The sequence below is a fragment of the Vombatus ursinus genome, unplaced genomic scaffold (assembly GCF_900497805.2).
Source record: "Vombatus ursinus unplaced genomic scaffold, bare-nosed wombat genome assembly UNPS02015415.1, whole genome shotgun sequence".
NCBI classification, from domain to species: Eukaryota; Metazoa; Chordata; class Mammalia; order Diprotodontia; family Vombatidae; genus Vombatus; species Vombatus ursinus.
In genome coordinates, this window is record NW_020955193.1 from 158,601 (window position 1) to 177,585 (window position 18,985).

General features: G+C 37.1%; 2 pseudogenes; both read left to right on the forward strand.

Moving 5' to 3' along the window:
- Positions 1-8,080: 8,080 nt before the first annotated feature.
- On the forward strand, positions 8,081-9,041 carry LOC114032336 (annotated as a pseudogene).
- A 9,115-nt stretch (positions 9,042-18,156) lies between these two features.
- On the forward strand, positions 18,157-18,602 carry LOC114032337 (annotated as a pseudogene).
- Positions 18,603-18,985: the final 383 nt, after the last annotated feature.

Here is an 18,985-nt window from a genome sequence, read left to right on the forward strand (position 1 = left end):
AAAACTCACTCAAACAGAACTACAAGATATACCAGATCAAATCTTGATCAGGAAATCTAAGCATTTCATACTAAAAGACAAGAGCTAAATAGAAACCCTAAATTTTAAATACAGGAGTTAATAACAGTGTAAAACTGGAAACAAAAATGAAAAAGTATAAAGCACTAAAAAGGATAAATTACCTATACTCTAATATGGGGAGATGATAAATATGTCCCCACTGATCCCTATTATTTGAACCAGTGGTGATAGAGGGACTCTAATGAGACAGAGGGCCTGGAGTGTTTCTTCTATGTCTGATAATTTTAAAAGAGGGTGGAAAGAACAGGGAAGAAAAGGAGGATGAGCAGGAGAGAGAGAAATAAAATAAAATTATAATCAAGTTACATAGACATGTAAGCAAATAAGAAAATGGATTTGGAGAGCAGCTGTATTTCAACATTTGAGGGAAAGGGAGAAGGAGAGGGAGAAAGAGAGAGAGGAGAAGGAGGAGAGAGGGAGGAGATGGCAAAGCAGGAGGAGGCAGAAGAGAAGACAGAGAGGGAGACAGAGAGAGAGAAAGAGAGAGAGACGGAGAGACTGGGAGAGAGAATTAAGTATGGAAATGCATTTTTCTGAGAAGGGAAATGGGAGTGGAAAAGGAAAGGCAGACTTCAAGAGAAAGCAGATTAAGAGAGAAATTAGGGTTTAGTCCTGAGCAAAGCAAACTGTAGCTGGGGGGGAAATATTTCTCATGCCAAATTTGTCTTGCCCATCTCAGTTTCTCTGTATTTGTGCCCATCATGTATTTAATACTGTCTCCCAGGGTACTTCTGCCTGTCTGTTAAAATACTACACACCTATCCTCGAAGAACTACCTTACCACCTCTATAAATTAGAAAGTTGTCCCTGATAATACCAGTCAGAAGTTCACCCTCACACATTTCTCTGAGCAGTTTCTTCTCATCTCATCTATTTATTCCTTGGTATTTTGAATTATAATTATTTGCATGTTTTTCTTATAACCCCTAAAAGACCTGAAAACCATTGAAGTTTGCAACAAAAGATGATTCATTGTTTTATAATATCTAGATTTAGAATAGAGGCTTGCACAAAGCCAACAATTGATAAAAGCTTATGGAAAAGATATACTGAGTCATATCTTTGTCCCATGTCTAAATGTACAGATTCATTTCCATATGGACTTATAGTTGGTTTGAAGACAACCTTTGTGATATAATTCATACATTTAGAGCATAGATAAGTATTTTAATTCAGTCAATGTGAATCAGAATGGGAAGAGAGCAGTTATTCCCTATACTATCATCTGCATATGGAGATGGTAAAACAGATTCAACACAAATGGGAATGCCCGAGGAGTTAGGCTTCAAGTTAAGAATGGATTTGTATTTCAAGACGGTTGGTGGCATACAATGAAATGGACCAAGCTGGTCTCAAAATGGTACCATTGCCATCTTTTCCATGAAAATTCTAGACTACTGAACTACTGATAATATCAAAATGACAGTCTTAGACTGGATATCCATCCTGAGCACCGGATAGCATTTAAAATTGCTTCAGAGTCTATAACACTATTTATCTTAAGGAATGGAAGACGATCATTTGTTCAAAAGGAGCAAATTCAGGTTAGCCTCAGCACAGGAACCTGGAAGAACTTTCAAGTCAACCTTGACATCAGATACTTGCATTAACATCCTGATTCTAAGAATTTCTGTGAATATTGGAAAGTCACATAACTTCTGTGAATCTTAGTATCCTTTTGTGTAAAAAGGTAATATTACTACTTGAGTTACCTACCTAACAGGGTTCTTATAAAAAATAGTTTTATATAATCCTTTAAAATCACACATTTAAGAAATCTCTTTTATTATCATTATCTTTTTATCATCTTTTTCAAGGTGATGATCCTGTTCATAGATTTGCAGTTTCATTGTAATGTAGAAGAGTATTTGGAAATCATCTAGTTCAGAGGTTCTTGGTCTTTCATGTGATTTAGGGCCCTTCTGTTGAAGTCTATGGGAATTTTCTTGAATAATGTTTTTAAATTCATAAAATAAAACAAACAGATTTTGAAGGAAACAAACTCTATAGAAATAAATTTATGAACATATTTTAAAAATTGATGGACCTCATGGTCCAGTCCCCTAGTTTCGGGTCTTAGTTTCAATTCTCTCATTAACAAATAAGAAAATTTAGGTCAACAAAAGAATTGTGCTTTGCCCAAGGTGAGTCAATGAACTAAAATTAAAGTCTTCTAACATCCAACACACTGAGTGTTCCTGTCATCATTTGACAGCTGTTTTTTTTTTAGCTTTGCAGACAGTGAAGAGATCTCCCATAGTATGGCCAACCTCACTATGATGAAAGGATTCCTCTCATGGGCTTTTCCAATATCTGGGAGCTGCAGGTCTTACAGGCCACATTGTTCTTACTGATATACCTAGTGCCTCTGATAGATAACATACTATATGATAGGTAACATTCTCATCTCTATACACTTCTGTCCAAAGAACCTGTCTTTTTTGGATATCTGCTTTCTTTCTGTAACAGTCCCAAAAATGGTTGCAAAATCCTAGAAACAAAGCTTCTCCATCTTTTAAATAAAATACTAGCAAAGAGATTACAATAATAAGGACAACTCATTTAAGCCCACTGCGCAGCCAAAAAGAAAAAAAAGTGTAATGTGATGTTTACTGGGATGTTTAGGGTGTTATCAAGATAAGTCATACCATCTAGGTGTCACAGAGTCCTCAAATGGCCCTCATGTCCCAAGGGCCATGCTAGCAAGCTGGCTATAGGTTCTAGGATTTGAGATCAGGGACTGGAGAGCCCTTAATACTGAATAAATATAGAAATTCTCAGGAGAACTGTAGTTGTATCATCCTCAGAAAATCCTAGCAAATTTAGAGAGCTTGAATCTCAGAAGAAAAATAAAGTGATGTAAGAATATAGCAAATACATCAACCTCATAGAAAGAACTAAATACTAAGAAATGTGATTCCCTAAAAATAATTTAAAAGCTATAGTTGAAGTAGAAAAGTGGTAAGCATAGCTAGGAAGACATCAGTGCTTCCCACCTCAGTATACTTACTGTGACTGAGAATATAGTTGGATCCTACCAGGCCCAGAAATCAGAAGAAAGGAAATGAAAAGTTTTGGTTGACTGCACGTCAGCACTGGGTATATGAATATCCTTCACTTTTGAAAGCTTAGTCCATCTCTACATAAGTCTATAGGTGCCTGAATGGAGAACAAATAGTCTTATTTCAAGCAATGGATTGAAGAAATGAATGGAATAAGAGGTATACATTTCCACCTTTTCTGTTATCAAAATGTAGATGCATCAGTGACTTTGTGTCCAAGATTAGAAAAATCTGTGACAAAACAAATCTCAAATTTCCAGAAATATTAAAAACTATGTTAGCAAAGGGAGAGGGGTTGTTACAATTTCCATCTACGATTTTAAGTAGGTTCTTGGGTAAATCAAGCCAAGTCTGGCAAAAATTGAAAAGAATGAGAAGATTGTTTCAGGTAAGCTCCTACAGCTTTATATTCTTTACTAAGTTTAGGCATGCAGGTTCTTCATGTTGCTCCCTTGCTACCCAGTGAGCATTTAATTTAGTCTCGCCTCCCTGCAAATTCTCATTCTATGCACTCAGGACTAGCTTTCATTGTGGTGTAGCCAGTTGTAAAATCACATATCCTTTCTCTATAATATTCAAGCAAAACACTCTTTCTATTATCTGATCTCAACTAAGTGTTAAAAAAAAAGAGCACATCCAACAAAACTGTCTCTTTAATGGTGAAATTCAGGAAGCACAAGACAGAGAAGCTGAGCATTTCAGGCAATCTTAGGCCACAAACTGGGGATGCAATGATCTTTCCAATGACTTTTATGGTTTATAGACTAAGTTATCACTGAAAGGCTAACCACAAAAAAATCAATCAGCAAGAATTTAGTAAGGTCCTGAAGCAGGCCAATCAGTATATTAGGGGCTAGAGATTCAAAGATAGATGGAAAAACGGTCCTTAACTTCAGTCTTTGGAATAGGCAGGACAAAAGCAAAGAAATGGTCAATGGAATGCTGTGTATGAGGAAAGAAGGGAGACTAGGTGTTGCAGTGGATGGAGCACTGTGCTGGGAATCAGGAAGAATCATCTTTGTGAGTTCAAATACGATCTCAGACACTTACTATCTCTGTGGCCCAGGGCAAGTCACTTACCCCTATTTGCTTCAGTTCTTCATCTGTAAAATGAGCTGGAGATGTAAATGGTAAACCACTCCAGTATTTTTGCCAGGAAAACCCCAAATGGAGTCATGAAGAGTCAAATATGATTGAAACAACTGAACAACAATATGAGGAAAGGCAAGAAGGTTATGTTAGCTGGACACTAGATTGGATTAAGGGAGAGAAGATTAATGTGCACTGTGGCTGGAAATAAGGATTGGATCCTCTTTCAGAAAGCATTTAAAAATCAAAAACAAGAGGTTCTATTTGATTCTAAGAGAATTATTGAGCTCGCTAAGGTTTAATGAGGTTTAAGTGGGTGAGTGACATTCTCAATTCTGTGTTTTAGGAAAGCCAGTTTGGCAGAAATATGATGGATGGATTAAAGACGGGCAAGACTTGGGACAGGGACACCAATTAAAAGATACTGTACTATTCTAGAGAGTAAGTAACAAGGGTCAGAACTACAATGGTGGCTGAGTAAATGAAGTTAAAGGGACAAATGTAGGAGATATTGTAGTGATAGAAATAACACTATGTGAAGACTGATTAAATGTGGCGACAAAGGTAAGAGTGACATGAAAAGCATAGCAGTGAAGCTGTGAATCTGGTGACTGCAAGGATGATAGTAGTCTTTAAGAAGTAAGAAAGTTGAGAACCAGGGGATCTGTGGAAAATGGGGAAGATAATGGGTGGGTTTGGGACATGCTGAGTTGGAGATAGCTAAAGGACATCCACTTTGGAATTTCCATAACATGACACAATGCTAAAGCTTAAGAGAGAAAGACTAGGGCAGGAAATATAGCAATGGGACTCATCATCATAATGGGAACACAAAAAAAAAAACATGTGAAATAACACGGTCACTGAGAGAACATGAAAGGAATGAACAGTAAAAAGCCTAAATCAGAACCTTGGCATAAACATAGTTAGAGGGCATGATGGGGCAGTGATGCTGCAGCAAGAGAAATTAAGAATTAGTTGTCAGATATTAGGAAAACCAAGAGAGAGCAAAGTAACAAAAATCCAGCCAGGAAACACTATAAAAGAATGCGAGAGTGCTCAAGAGTGTCAAATACTACATAGAAGTCAAGAAGAATGAGTTTTTAGAAAAATATATCAGATATACACATTAATAAATTATTGTTGACCTTAAAAATGATAATTTCTGTTGACTCATGATGTTATAAGTCAGATTATATGGCATTTATAAGAATCAAAGAAGATACAGTGGACATAAGAAATAAGGAGAGCATTTTTCTAAGATTTTACTAGGTATAGAAATATTATACAATCTATTTAGGTGTTTTTAAGGATAAGGGAAATTTTAGGCCCCAAAAAAGGAATGAGCACTTAGGAAAGACTTAATTTTAAGGTGCAGAAGAGGCTGATAATAGAGGAAAAACCTTAAAAATGGGATGGAATCAAGGGTATATACATAGAGGATTTTACTCTTGTCAAGAGCTGGGCTACTTTAAATCTTCATCAGAGACTAGAGTAAAGCAGAAGAGAATAGGATGGAATGTCAATTAGTGGTGAGCTGAAAAGAAGGGAGAAATAACTCTCAACCATAATGGTCTCTATTTTCTAAATGAAGTATGACATGAAGTCTTCACTTGTGCAAAAGTTTGGGAGGGAAGGTTTGGGAGATATAAGGAGAGAAGATAAGTTTAGAAGAAGCTGAGGTGAGGAACATGATACAAAAATCAACATGAAAGGAACAAAATTACTGCCTGGCTGAAATGAGGATTTGTTGCAATTATATGGCATTAATTGGTAGTGAATCCAGTCAGTAGAGTTTTGTGACTTTGCCCAGCTCTATCTAGCAGTACATGAGTATAATTATAAGAGGTGGGTGACTAAAGTAACCAAAGGTTGGGTTTAGCAAAGTTGTACTCTTCAATAAGACAAAACAGCAGGTGATTCAAGAGGAGAGATGAATATCCAGTTAAACTGGCTAATTACAGGGACACAATTGGGATGGGAAGAAAGCAAAATCAGATTAAGCAGGATTGCCAAGCAAATTGTTGAGTGGTACCAGAACTGGAGGTCCCAATAAAAACAAAGAATAGGCTTAAGAAGAATAATGCATAGGAAAACATAGGCATTTTAGTAAAAGTACAAGAACTTTGATTGAAATTGTACTCTTGAAATCAATAATTGAATTCCAAAAGGTCTTTATATGAAGAAAATAGACATTCTCTCTTTATTTCCTTGCTTATCACTGCTTCTGTGTTCGTGCTCATAACATACATGGAATATCTCCCCTTGCAACCTCAATATTTATGCCTTTTGAAATCCTACCCAAATTCTAAAAACTTCCCTACCAATTCCATTAAGCATAAAGCTGTCCCTTGATCTTGCCAGTCAGAAATAAGCTCTCGGTCTCACATCTCTCTGAGCTCTTCGTTCTCCTCCCATGTATTTTATCCCATTCTACTTTGAATTATATTCATTTACATGTATTACATGTTCCCCTGATAGACTGGAAACACCTTGAGGCCTAGGATGATTCATATTTTTTAAACTATGCAGGTTTAGAATAGATGCTTGTACAGAGCAAGCCTTTGATAAATGTTTTGTCAAAAGTTATGGGTGATCCATTCTTTTTAATTACTTTGCCTCATGCCCAAATGCAAATGTCTATTTATATATGGCCTTATAGGCATAAATAATGGGTCTAAGAGATATAGCTTGGGAAATACTTTATAAGCATATAAGGATTTCTTTGAGTTTGAGGAGTGTTTTAACTAGGGCAAAGTGAATCAAAATCTAAAGTGGTGTTTGGGGGTGGAGGGAGCAGTTTTTTCACATGCTTCCACATATTCTTCAAACCAGAAGAGATCCAACACAGAAGAGAATGCTTTGGGAGTTATTTTCCCATTTGAGGATATATTTGCATTTCAACATGTCTCGTCTAGGTTGGTGGTAGCCAACAGAGAGCTTGAAATTGAAAAGTCCATGAGGAAGTCCAATTTGCGACACCACATTCATCTGCATGACATGTCTAGTCTATTGGGCTGATTATAGTGTCAAAATGTTTTGGATAGTGAACTAGTCTAAGTCAGGGAAGTGGACATCATTTAAAATTATTATATATCCTATATGTTTCAGTCTTAAAGAATGGGAAGGCAATCATTTGTTTATGAACAGCATATTAAGGTATGCCCCAGCAATGGAACCTAGAGGAGCTTTCAAGACAGCCTGAAAAGCTGGAAACCTGGATTAACATCTTGGTTTTGAAACGCCTTCAATAATGACTGAAAAGTCACTTAACTTTTCTGAACTCCAGTGCCTTGTGTATGAATTGGTAATAACACTACTAGAATTGCCTACATAAAAAGAGGTCTTATAATAAAAGTATTTCATGATAATGAAAATCATCCATGTAGAGAGATAAAGCTATTGTTAGCAAATTTTTCAAGGTAAGGATATTGTTCAGATATGCCTAGATAATCTGAGATGTAGAAGAGCCTTAAAAATCATCTGCTTCAGAGGTTCTTAGCCCTTTTTGCTTCATGGATCCCTTTGCAATCTGATAAAGACCACGGACAAATTTGTAAGAAACATTTCTCCAAAAGGCATTAAAATATGTAAGATTAAAAGGGAAACAAACTACAGAGAAATACATTTATAAAATATTTTAGGTCCATGAATTTCAGTTTTAAATCCTCTGAATTAGCTCCATCATTTCATTTTAAAAATAAGAAAATTAAGGCAAAAAGAACTGTCATTTGCCCAAAGTCACACAGTGAGCCTGAACCAAAGTTACCTGAGATGTTCTTCTCATCACTTGGCATCTGTTTCTTTTCTCCATGCAGGCCATAGAGAAAATCCTCTACCCCTAGAACATGGCCAACCTCACTGTGGTGACAGGATTCCTCCTCATGGGCTTTTCCAATATCTGAGAGCTACAGGTCTTACATGCAATCTTCTTCTTGCTGATCTACCTAGTGGCTCTAATGGGTAATATACTTGTTTTCACCCTCATCTCTCTTGATGGGAAACTCCATACTCCTATGTACTTCTTCCTAAAGAACCTGTCCTTTTTAGACCTCTGCCTTATTTCCACCACAGTCCCCAAATCAATTGCTAACTCTCTAAGTCGCAGCTGTTACATCTCTTTTTTTTGGGGGGGGGGGTGTCACAGCTCTTTTTAATGATGTTATTTGCAGCATCAGAGGTTTTTCTCCTTACAGTGATGTCCTATGAGTGCTATGTGGCCATTTGTCAGCCCCTTTGCTATGAACTCATCATGACTAGAGGGCCTTGTGTGAAGATGGCAGCTGCTTCCTGGCTCAGTGGAGGCTTGTTTGGGCCCTTGTACTCAGCTAGTACATTCATTTTGCCTTTCTGTGGATCCAAGGAGATCCACCAGTTCTTCTCTGATGTCCCTCCCTTGCTCAGGATCTCCTGCTCTGAAACACAACTTGCAGTTGATGTCACTGTGGTTTTGGGGTTGTTATAGAGGTTTTCTGCTCTATTTACATCACAATCTCTTATAGTCATATCTTCTCAACTGTCCTGAAGATTCCAATCAGAGAGGGTAGGTCAAAAGCCTTCTCTACTTGCCTGCTGCACCTAATTATTCTCATGGTTTTTATCACCACATTTGTTATTGCTTATCTAAACCCACCCCAGGAATCTGACTCACTTGGAGATCTGTTGTTGTGCATGTTATATAGAATGGTGCCCCCAACCATGAACCCAATCATCTATAGTCTGAGGAAGAAGGACATAAAGACTGCTTTGATGAAACTCATAGCCTGGGAATACTTCTCAAAGGGATTAATACCAAAGTCTTTTCCATGATAATATGATTGTGCATATATATATGTACATATGAATAAACACATTTACATAGATATGGGTATGCATATATGCATGTATTTCATGTTCATACACATTTATGTTTATATATATCTATTTTTACACATATTGATATATCACTTCAATATGTGTTTACTGACTTAAATTCCTTGCTACCATGTCCATGTCAAGCTCACCAGCTTTAAGACGTTGACTCCTAGATTATCTGGAGAATTATAACAATGTCCTTTTAAAAGTGTGTTCAGCCATTCTGGTCCTGAAATCAAAAGGCCATTAATTTTCTGAAAAAAGTGTACTTATTTGAAAAGAATGTATTTGAAGTTCCTCTGATCAATTTATGTCAACTGTTTTCTTAACACATAGCTGCATAGAATGATAGAAAATATTATCTGACTTGAAAATAGATGATGCAGGAGGGGCGGAGCGAAGATGGCGGAGAGAAAGCAGTTACTTCCTAGAGCTCTCCCCCAAACCCCTCCAAATACCTACAAAAAATGACTCTAAACAAATTCTAAAGCAGCAGAACCCACAAAAAAACAGAATAAAACAAATTTCCAGCCCAAGACAAGCTGGATGGCTGATCAGAAAGGTATATCCTGCCGGACTAGGAGAGGAGAGCAGTGTGGCATGGGCACGCAGGCCACAACGACTCTGGAGCAGGACTCAGAGGACTGAATCGTGGGCAGCTGTGGCAGTTTCCAGACTTCTCAACCCATGAACGCCAAAGACAACTTAGAAGGTCAGTGGGAAAAGTCTGTTACTGAGGTGAGAGAAGAAGCTAGATCTCAGCCACCCTGAGGGCAGCGGCTGCTTTCTGAGCTACTGGCCCACAGACTGAGGGGGAATCAAGTGGCTGATCAGAGGGGGATTACAAGGATCTCTTTGCCAGTGCTGAGGCAGGACTCTCTTGCTTTGCCCATGCTTGGATCTGGGTCACAGTTCTGAGGGGCGGTCCTGGGTCAAGGAGGAGCGCTAGTGTGGTGCAGCTTGTTGTGGAGGTGGAGAGGAAACACCTCTCTCCTTATCATAGCACCTTGGAAGAACTGATACTTTTCAGGTCCCTAGAAGTATCTCTGAAAAAAGGTGTACAAACCCCCGAAGCTTCGGACAGTACATTCTCCACACTGGAAACAGACTCTTACCTTAACCAAGAGTTTAAAACTAAAGTAATTGGTTGGGATCATGAACAAGCAGTGCAAAAAGAGTCAGACTATATTTTCTTACTTTGGTGACAAAGAAGATCAAAACATACAACCAGAAGAAGAAAACAAAGTCAAAGCTCCTACATCCAAAACTTCCAAGAAAAATTTGAATCAGTTCCAGGCCTTGGAAGAGCTCAAAAGGGATTTTGAGAAGCAAGTAAGAGAAGGAGAGGAAAAACTGGGAAAAGAAATGAGAGGGGTGCAAGAAAATCATGAAAATCAAGTCAACAGATTGCTAAAGGAGACCCAAAAAAATACTGAAGAAAATAACACCTTAAAAAACAGCCTAACCCAAATGGCAAAAGAGGTCCAAAAAGCTAATGAAGAAAAGAATGCCCTAAAGAGCAAAATTGGACAAATGGAAAAGGAAGTCAAAAGATTACTGATGAAAATACTTCCTAAAAAATTAGAATAGAGTAATTGGAAGCTAGTGACTTTATAAGAAATCAAGACACTGTAAAACAAATCCAAAAGAATGAAAAATTAGAAAACAATGTGAAATATCTCATTGGAAAAACAACTGACCTGGAAAATAGATCCAGGAGAGAGAATTTAAAAATTATTGCACTATCTGAAAGTCATGATCAAAAAAAGAGCCTACACATCATCTTTCAAGAAATTATCAAGGAAAACTGTCCTGATATTTTAGAACCAGAGGGCAAAATAGAAATTGAAAGAATACAACAATCACCTCCTGAAAGAGATCCCCAAAGGAAAACTCCTAGGAATATTGTAGCCAAATTCCAGAGTTCTCAGGTCAAAAAGAAAATATTACAAGCAGCCAGAAAGAAACAATTCAAGTATTGTGGAAACACAATCAGGATAACACAAGATTTAGCTGCTTCTACTTTAAGGGACCGCAGGGTATATAATATGATATTTCGGATTGCAAAGGAGATAAGATTACAACAAAGAATCACCTACCCAGCAAAACTGAGTATAATTCTACAGGGGAAAAAATGGTCATTCAGTGAAATAGAGGACTTTCAAGCATTCTTTTTTTTATTTTATTTTAATTTTTATTTTAGGCAATTGGTGTTAAGTGACTTGCCCAGGGTCACAGAGCTAGTAAGTGTCAAGTTGATCTGAGATCGAGCACTTCAGGGCCAGTGCTTTATCCACTGTGCCACCTAGATGCCCTGCCTTTCAAGCACTCTTGATGAAAAGACCAGAGTTGAATAGAAAATTTGACTTTCCAATACAAGACTCAAGTGGAACATGAAGAGGTAAATAGGAAAGAGAAATCATAAGAGACTTATTAAGGTTGAACTGTTTATATTCCTGCATGAAAAGATGATATTTGTAATTCATGAGACTTTTGTCAGTATTAGGGTAGTTGGAGAGAAAAGATTATATGTATGTATATATATATATAGATAGATAGATAGATAGATAGATAGATAGATAGATAGATAGATAGATAGATAGAGGACACAGAGTGAGTTGAAGATAAAGAGGTTATATCTGGAGAATAAAATTAAGTGGTGAGAGAGGATTATACTAAGAGAAAGGGAAAGGTAGAAGGGGGTAAATTATCTCACAAAAAAAAAAAACAGAAAAGAAACGGCTCTTACAGTGGAGGAGAACCAGGGGAAGGTGAGATGAAATGAGTGAATCTTATTCTCATAGGATTTGACTTAAGGAGTGCATAACATACACACTCAAATGGGTATGTAAATCTGACTTACCCTACAGGAAAATAGGAGGGGAAGGGGACAAGAGAGTAGGGGGATGATAGAAAGGAGGGCAGATTGGGAAAGGGGGTAATCAGAAGCAAATAATTCTGAGGAGGGACAAGGTCAAAAGAAAGAATAGAATAAGTGGGGGGAGTGGGGTAGGATTAAGGGAAATAGAGTTAGTTTTTCACAGCATGTCTACTATGGAAGTGTTTTGCATAACTGCAAATGTATAGCCTATATTGAGTTGCCTGCCTTTTCAATGCGGGTGGGTGGGGAGGGAGGGAGGGAGAAAAGTTTTAAAAAAAATGTTTAAAAAAAATGTTTTCACAAGCAAGTGGGGAATAAGAAATACAGGAAATGCGGTACAGAAATCTATCCTGCCCTACAGGAAAATAGAAGGGGAAGGGGTGGGGGAGAGACAGCAGGGAAAGCAGACTAGGGGAAGGAGTATTCAGAATGCATGCCATCTTGGGGTTGGGGGAGGGGGGAGGCAAGATGGGATGAAAATGTGGAACTCAAAATCTTGTGGAAGTAAATGATGGAAACTAAAAATAAAAAAAAAAGAATTAAAAAAAAAAGAAAATAGTTGAAGCATTCGACTAAGGGGACACAACTTACAGTGAAGCACCAAAAGGTCTTTATATGACTATTTTGCTTCACAGTTTTTTGAAGTGGTTTCACTATCCAATATTTGATTACCATGATAATAGTTAGAGATAGTTAGGAAAAGTACTATTATCACCACTTTATATTTAATAATAATAAATATTTTCAAGATCTACAGTAAGTGATAGCATTCTGATTCAAGTGTTTCATGTATTCTCAGGTCAGATAATGTTTTCTACTATTCCATGCTGTCAGTTCTTAAGTACATAGATGATATAAATTGATGAAAGGATCTTCAAATACTAATTTTCTTTCAGAAAAGTGTTAGACTGTTGATTTAACCTTCATATTTAGAGCATAAGTACAGAAATTTGGAATTTGGGAGGGACATCGAAGATTATTCCTCTAGTCTAATCTTACCTGAACTTGACATCCATATAAAACATCTGCAATTCATGGTCATCCAAATTTCATGGGAGTATTTTCAGTGAGGGAGAGTAACTTCATGCAAAGGCAACCCATTCCACTTTTGCAGGTTTTTAATTGTTCAGACACTTTTCTTCCATTAGGCCAAATATTGCTCTCTCTGAAATTTTTTCCCATTACTCCTACTTCCACCAGTCTTTCACTACACTAATATGTAGGTTCTTTGGGATTTTTATATTGGAAGCATGAAAGGGCAAATGATACACAAATAACAAGTCAGTCATGTGTTCTGATCATACAAATCTATGATACAGTTAATGTACAGAATCCCATTTAAAGAGTAAGATTCTTACAAGAGCAGAGTGTAACATGTTCTCTTTGTGCTGTCATTGTATACAGAAAAGACATTCTTTTTGTTATTAATTTGTTACCCCAGAGACTGTAGCTTTATGTCCATTTTGTAAGAAAGGAAATACATATTCAAGATCATACTTCAAGATGTTTAGATTAGTCCATATATTTAAATATATGTTTAAGAGTTTTGTTGAACATATATCCCTATATAGGTCACTTAAGTAAGAAAGGGGTTTTTATATTAAATTTTTCATATTCAAGGATACATCTATGTATCCATCTATCTATCTATACACACACACACACACATACACACACGCACACACACTTACAATAGGTCGTACTATGGATAGAGTGCAGGGCTTAACATCAGGAAGACCTGAGTTTAAATCTAGCCTCAGAAATTCCCTAGCTGGGTGATCTTGAGCAAGTCACTTAACATCTCTTTGCCTATGGATTGGAGATCCCCTGGAAAAGCAAGTGATAAACCACTCCAGTGTCTTAGCCAAAAAATCCCCATAAACTGAAGTTCATTGGCTCATGAAGAACTGGACATGACTGAATAAGTAAACAACATATATTTAATATTATGTGAAATATTTTATCAATTTAATATAATTACATATGAACACACTATATTTTATGATAATCCATTTTAGAGATAGATTGATAAACAAAAGGTATAATTTGATTACCTTTTTAAATATAGTCATATGAGGGCAGCTAGATGACATAACACTCACTAGCTATATGACTCTGGACAAGTCACTTAACCTCAATTGCCTCACCAAAAAAAAAATTATATCTATATATATATCTTTATTGGGGGGGGAGGCTGGAGGGAATGTTTTTTGCATGATTCCTGAACTGTTTTAATGGCACTACTTGTCTAGACTTCCCTTTGCTAAAAAAAACATTAAAAACAATTTTAAAAAAAGTTATCAGACTGAAGAAAAGGGGCACCTGCAAAACCAACCATGGATTCAAAGACTGGCCCACTAATAACTACAATATCCAAAATATCAAAGTATGTTTTTGAGAATGGAGGCAACAGATAAGCCCTTGTTTCTTAATCAGTTAAAACAATAGAAAGACCAAGAGATGGGAAAACTGGAAGAGATGAGGTAGATGGGAAAGTATTCTCCAGCCAGATAGTAATTTAAAATCAGTAGAAAATTAAATCTGTGACATTGCTCTCCCTTAAAGGGATATGACAAAATTAATAACTTAAGTCAGCTGATAGGAATCAGATGCTATGGGTTCCTCCATAAGCTGAAACTAGAATGTGTCCCACACTTGAAAGTGACAAAAGAAAGTGGGGATAAAAGTAACTATATTCTTAGTCCCCATCTATATTCTTAGTCCCCATTGTCAATTTGAATTTTAGTCATCTGGAGACTCCATATATTCATCAATGAACTTCACTTGGATTTGTTGAGAATTACATTGTTGTTTTTTTCTTTCACTTTCTTAATGGGGCTACCTGTTTGCCATATAGCACTATAAATAATGATTGGTCATTAGATATCAGTAACCTCTCTTACCCCCAATCATAAATCACTGCCTGAAAACATATGTGAACTTGAATTCATCAAGGGCAGCTAGAGGCTCCCTTATACTATTCCTGTCACAGTCTTTTCTCTCAAGGAACTCATCTTCAAATAAGGGAAGACAATCAATAATATAATTCATATGCAAAAGAGAGGTAAAGACCCAGTGGTCCTTAGATTAGAAAAATAAGATAGTTGGTAAAACATATCTTTTACTGTTATTTCCATTTGTAAAACCATATCCATTTCTGATATCACATCACAGAGGAGTTACCGGGTCTCCCATCCACAACTGTAGTTCCCTGGATGGCAGTTATAGGGACTGGGCTTGAAACAGAAGTGGTCTAGTGTGATACTATTTCCAGGATAGTGGGGCTCAAATTCTAGGACTGTCTCTATCCAAGTTTGAGAGGAAAAACTGATTTATAAAGCAGTGGTAGTTTGACTTACCTGGCACAAGAAGTCTCTTATCTCTCCCTGTACTTTGCTGATTCAGATAGGCCATCTGTATAATCAGTTGCAAAAAGTTGCCCTTTATTTGATCCCTTCTCTCCATTCACACAGGTATCACCTTAATTCTGGCTTTCATCCCCTCTAGCCTAGATTACTGCAATAGTCTCCTACCAAGTCTGCCTGATTCAAGTCTCTCATTACTCCAGAACATTCTGAGCACTACTGACAAAATAATTATACTAAGAGCAAATGTGACCATGTGACTCTCCAACTCAATCAATTCTCCTAGTACCCTATAGCCTCAATTATAGAATATAAACTCACTGATTCAGCTATTAAATCACTTTAAGAACTGGCCTCACAACAATCTTTCCCCTCTTTTTTTTGGCAGTTGGGGTTAAGTGACTTGCCTCGGGAAACATGGCTAGTGTCAAGTGTTTGATCTGAGGCCGGATTTGAACTCAGGTCCTCCTGACTTCAGGGCCAGTGCCGTATCCACTGTGCCACCTAGCTGCCCCCATCTTTCCTCTTTAAACATTACTCCTTGTCCCACACACTTTGATCAGCTGAATTGACCTTCACTCTGTTCCCCAGATCCATGCCATTACACTGAACATATTACATGTCTTAAATGCAATCTTTCCTTACCTCTGTGCCTCAAAGAGTCTCTTCTCTTTCTTTATGGTACAAAACAAGCAATATCTTCTGACACCTTTTCTAATCTCCCTCATATGCTGATGCACTCTATCACAATATACCATGTATTTAATGACCATTTGCAATTTGGTATCACTATCTTTAGAACACAAGCTTCTTGAGAGTAGGGGTTGCCTCATTCCTTGCACTTGTATCCTTACAACTGAGTAGTTCTCCTTCCACATAGTAGGTATACAGTAAATGCTTACTGAGTAACTGATTGATTCTCATCATTTCTCTTGCCTACTAATCTACGTGAATTTTAATGGTCATCTTTGTGGGCTATAGCCAAACCTGTTGTTTCTATATCCTTTTGACCAATGAGAGGAACTTGAAGTTTCTCAAATATCAAGTTTCCTCTCTTCCTCCTATCCAAAGTGGCATTATTTCCTTTGTTGTTCTTCAATCTCACCTTTCTCAAAAAAGCCATCACAGGTGAAAAGGAAAGATTTTCATCATCATCTTTATTATTTAAACACTAGCTACACAAAAATAGCAAGAAAAATAAATTCCTCAATTATTGATTAGAGGAGAGGAAAACATTTGTTATAAATAATGATTATTCATTGAGGAGCCCCTAGATTAGCTTTTAAAAACTAAGAAGTTAAAATAATATACACCTTCATCAATGTAGGAGAACAAAAATATGACTCCAGAATTCATCTATATTTTCATTTGGAACTAACAGGCTTAAGGGAAATAGGATCAATCTTAAAGATTTCTTCAAGAAGTATATCTCTTTGGTGCAGCTAGGAGGCACAGTGGATAGAGCCCCAACCCTGCAGCCAAGGGGATCTGAGTGCAAATCCAGCCTCAGACACATAATACTTAGTAGCTATGGGACTCTGGGCAAGTCACTTAACCCCAATTACCTCACCAAAACAATAATAATTATTATTATATCTCTTTGAATTAATTTTAATTAATTAACCATACATATCTGCTATAAGGAAGCATTTTTTTTCATTGAACTGAAAATAGGGCTAGCAAAACAACTCACAGTAGGTCACGGATAATAGATACAATTCTCTCACCTCTCTAATAAGTGGTATTTTTAACTTGGCCTTATATAGTTCTTAAATTCAAAATAGGGAAGGTGGATACAAGATAGCACAGCAGCAGGAAGAAGTACAGTGAGTTCTACCCCAAAACTCACTCAAACAGAACTAGAAGATTCATTAGATCAAATCTTGATCAGGAAATCAAAGCATTTCATACTAAAAGACAAGAGCTGAATAGAAACCCTATTTCAAATACAGGAGCTAATAACAATGTAAAACCAGAAACACAAATGAAAAAGGATAAAACACTAAAAAGGATAAATTACATATGCTCTACTATGGGAAGATGATAAATATGTCCCCACTGACCCATATTATCTGAACCAGTGGTGATAGAGGGACTCTAATGAGACAGAGGGCCTGGAGTGTTTCTTCTATGTCTGATCATTTTAAAAGAGGGTGGAAAGAGCAGAGAAGAAAAGTAGGATGAGCAGGAGAGAGAGGAACAAAACACAATTGTAGTCGAGGTACATAGACATGTAAACAAATAAGAAAATGGATTGGGAAAGCAGCTGTATTTCAACATGAGAGGGAGAGTGGAGAAGGTGAGGGAGAAAGAGAGAAAGGAGAAGCAGAGAGTGAGGAGATGGCAAAGCAGGAGGAGATGGGGGAAAGCCGGGGAGGAAAGTGAGAGAGAGAGAGAGAGAGAGAGAGGAGAGAGAGAGAGAGAGAGAGAGAGAGAGAGAGAGAGGGAGGGAGAGGGAGAGAAATGCATTTCTCTGAGCAGGGAAATGGGAGTGAAAGAGGAAAGGCAGAATTTAAGAGAAAGCAGATTAAGAGAGAAATTAGGGATTAGTGCTGAGCAAAACAAACTGTAGCAAGGAATGTACAAAAGCATATTTAGAATTTTTTGAGGTGGCCAAAAAAAATGGGAATCTGAGAGAGTGCTGATCAATTAAAGAATAACTGAACAAGGTATGGAATACAAAAGGGATGACATCAGTTGGAATCCTTGGAAATGAAGTGGAGGACACTCTCGTGTTGTCATTGCTACTGCCACCTCTGCCTATGCTGCCATCTGTGCCCCTTTGGCTTTGGACTTCTCTGAGTCACCAGCATATTGAAAAGCTATGGAGGAATATCCAAAAATAGAGAAAACTGAAGAAGGTACTTATGGTGCTATATACAAGGGTCCACATAAACTAGAGGTCAGATGGTAGCTATGATGAAAATCAGATTACAGAGTGAGGAGGACATTACAAGTAGAGCAATTCAAAAAAATTTGCTGTTGAAGGAACTTCACCCTAACATTGTCAACTTTCAAGATGTACTTATGTCAGATGCTAGATTATACCTCATTTTTTTGTTCCTTTCCGCATATCTAAAAAAAAAATTGGATTCTATCCCTACTAGCCAGCATATGTTTTCTTCACTCATTAAAGGCTATGTATACCAAATCTTATAACACACTATCTTTTGTTACTCATGAAAAGTTCCTCACAAGCATTTGAAACCTCAAAATCTGTTAATAAATAATAAATGAATAATTAAGCTAGCTGACTTTGGACTTGCATGAGCCTTTGTGGGTGCAATCTGCAATTTGACAATGCAGTAAATGACTGAAGAAAAGGGAAACATAGAGTTGATTTGGTTAACTATAGGGTATCAATTGAAAATGGAAGAAATTTAAGGCAAAGCAGATAGTCAGGGAAAGTACTGAGGGGTGGGTGGACTAAAGGTACTGGTGAAGACAGAAGAAATTAAAGAAGAATAAGCTATGGTAAAATGTGGGCATTCTAGGTTTTTTTTTTCTTTTAAATGGAGGAATTTATTTGAAAGTATGGCTCTTGAAATCAGTATTTGGGATTTCATAATATCTTTATGTTTGGGAATCTTGCCCATCTCAGTTTCTGTGTATTTGTACACAACATGTATGGAAAATTGTCTCCCTGAATATTT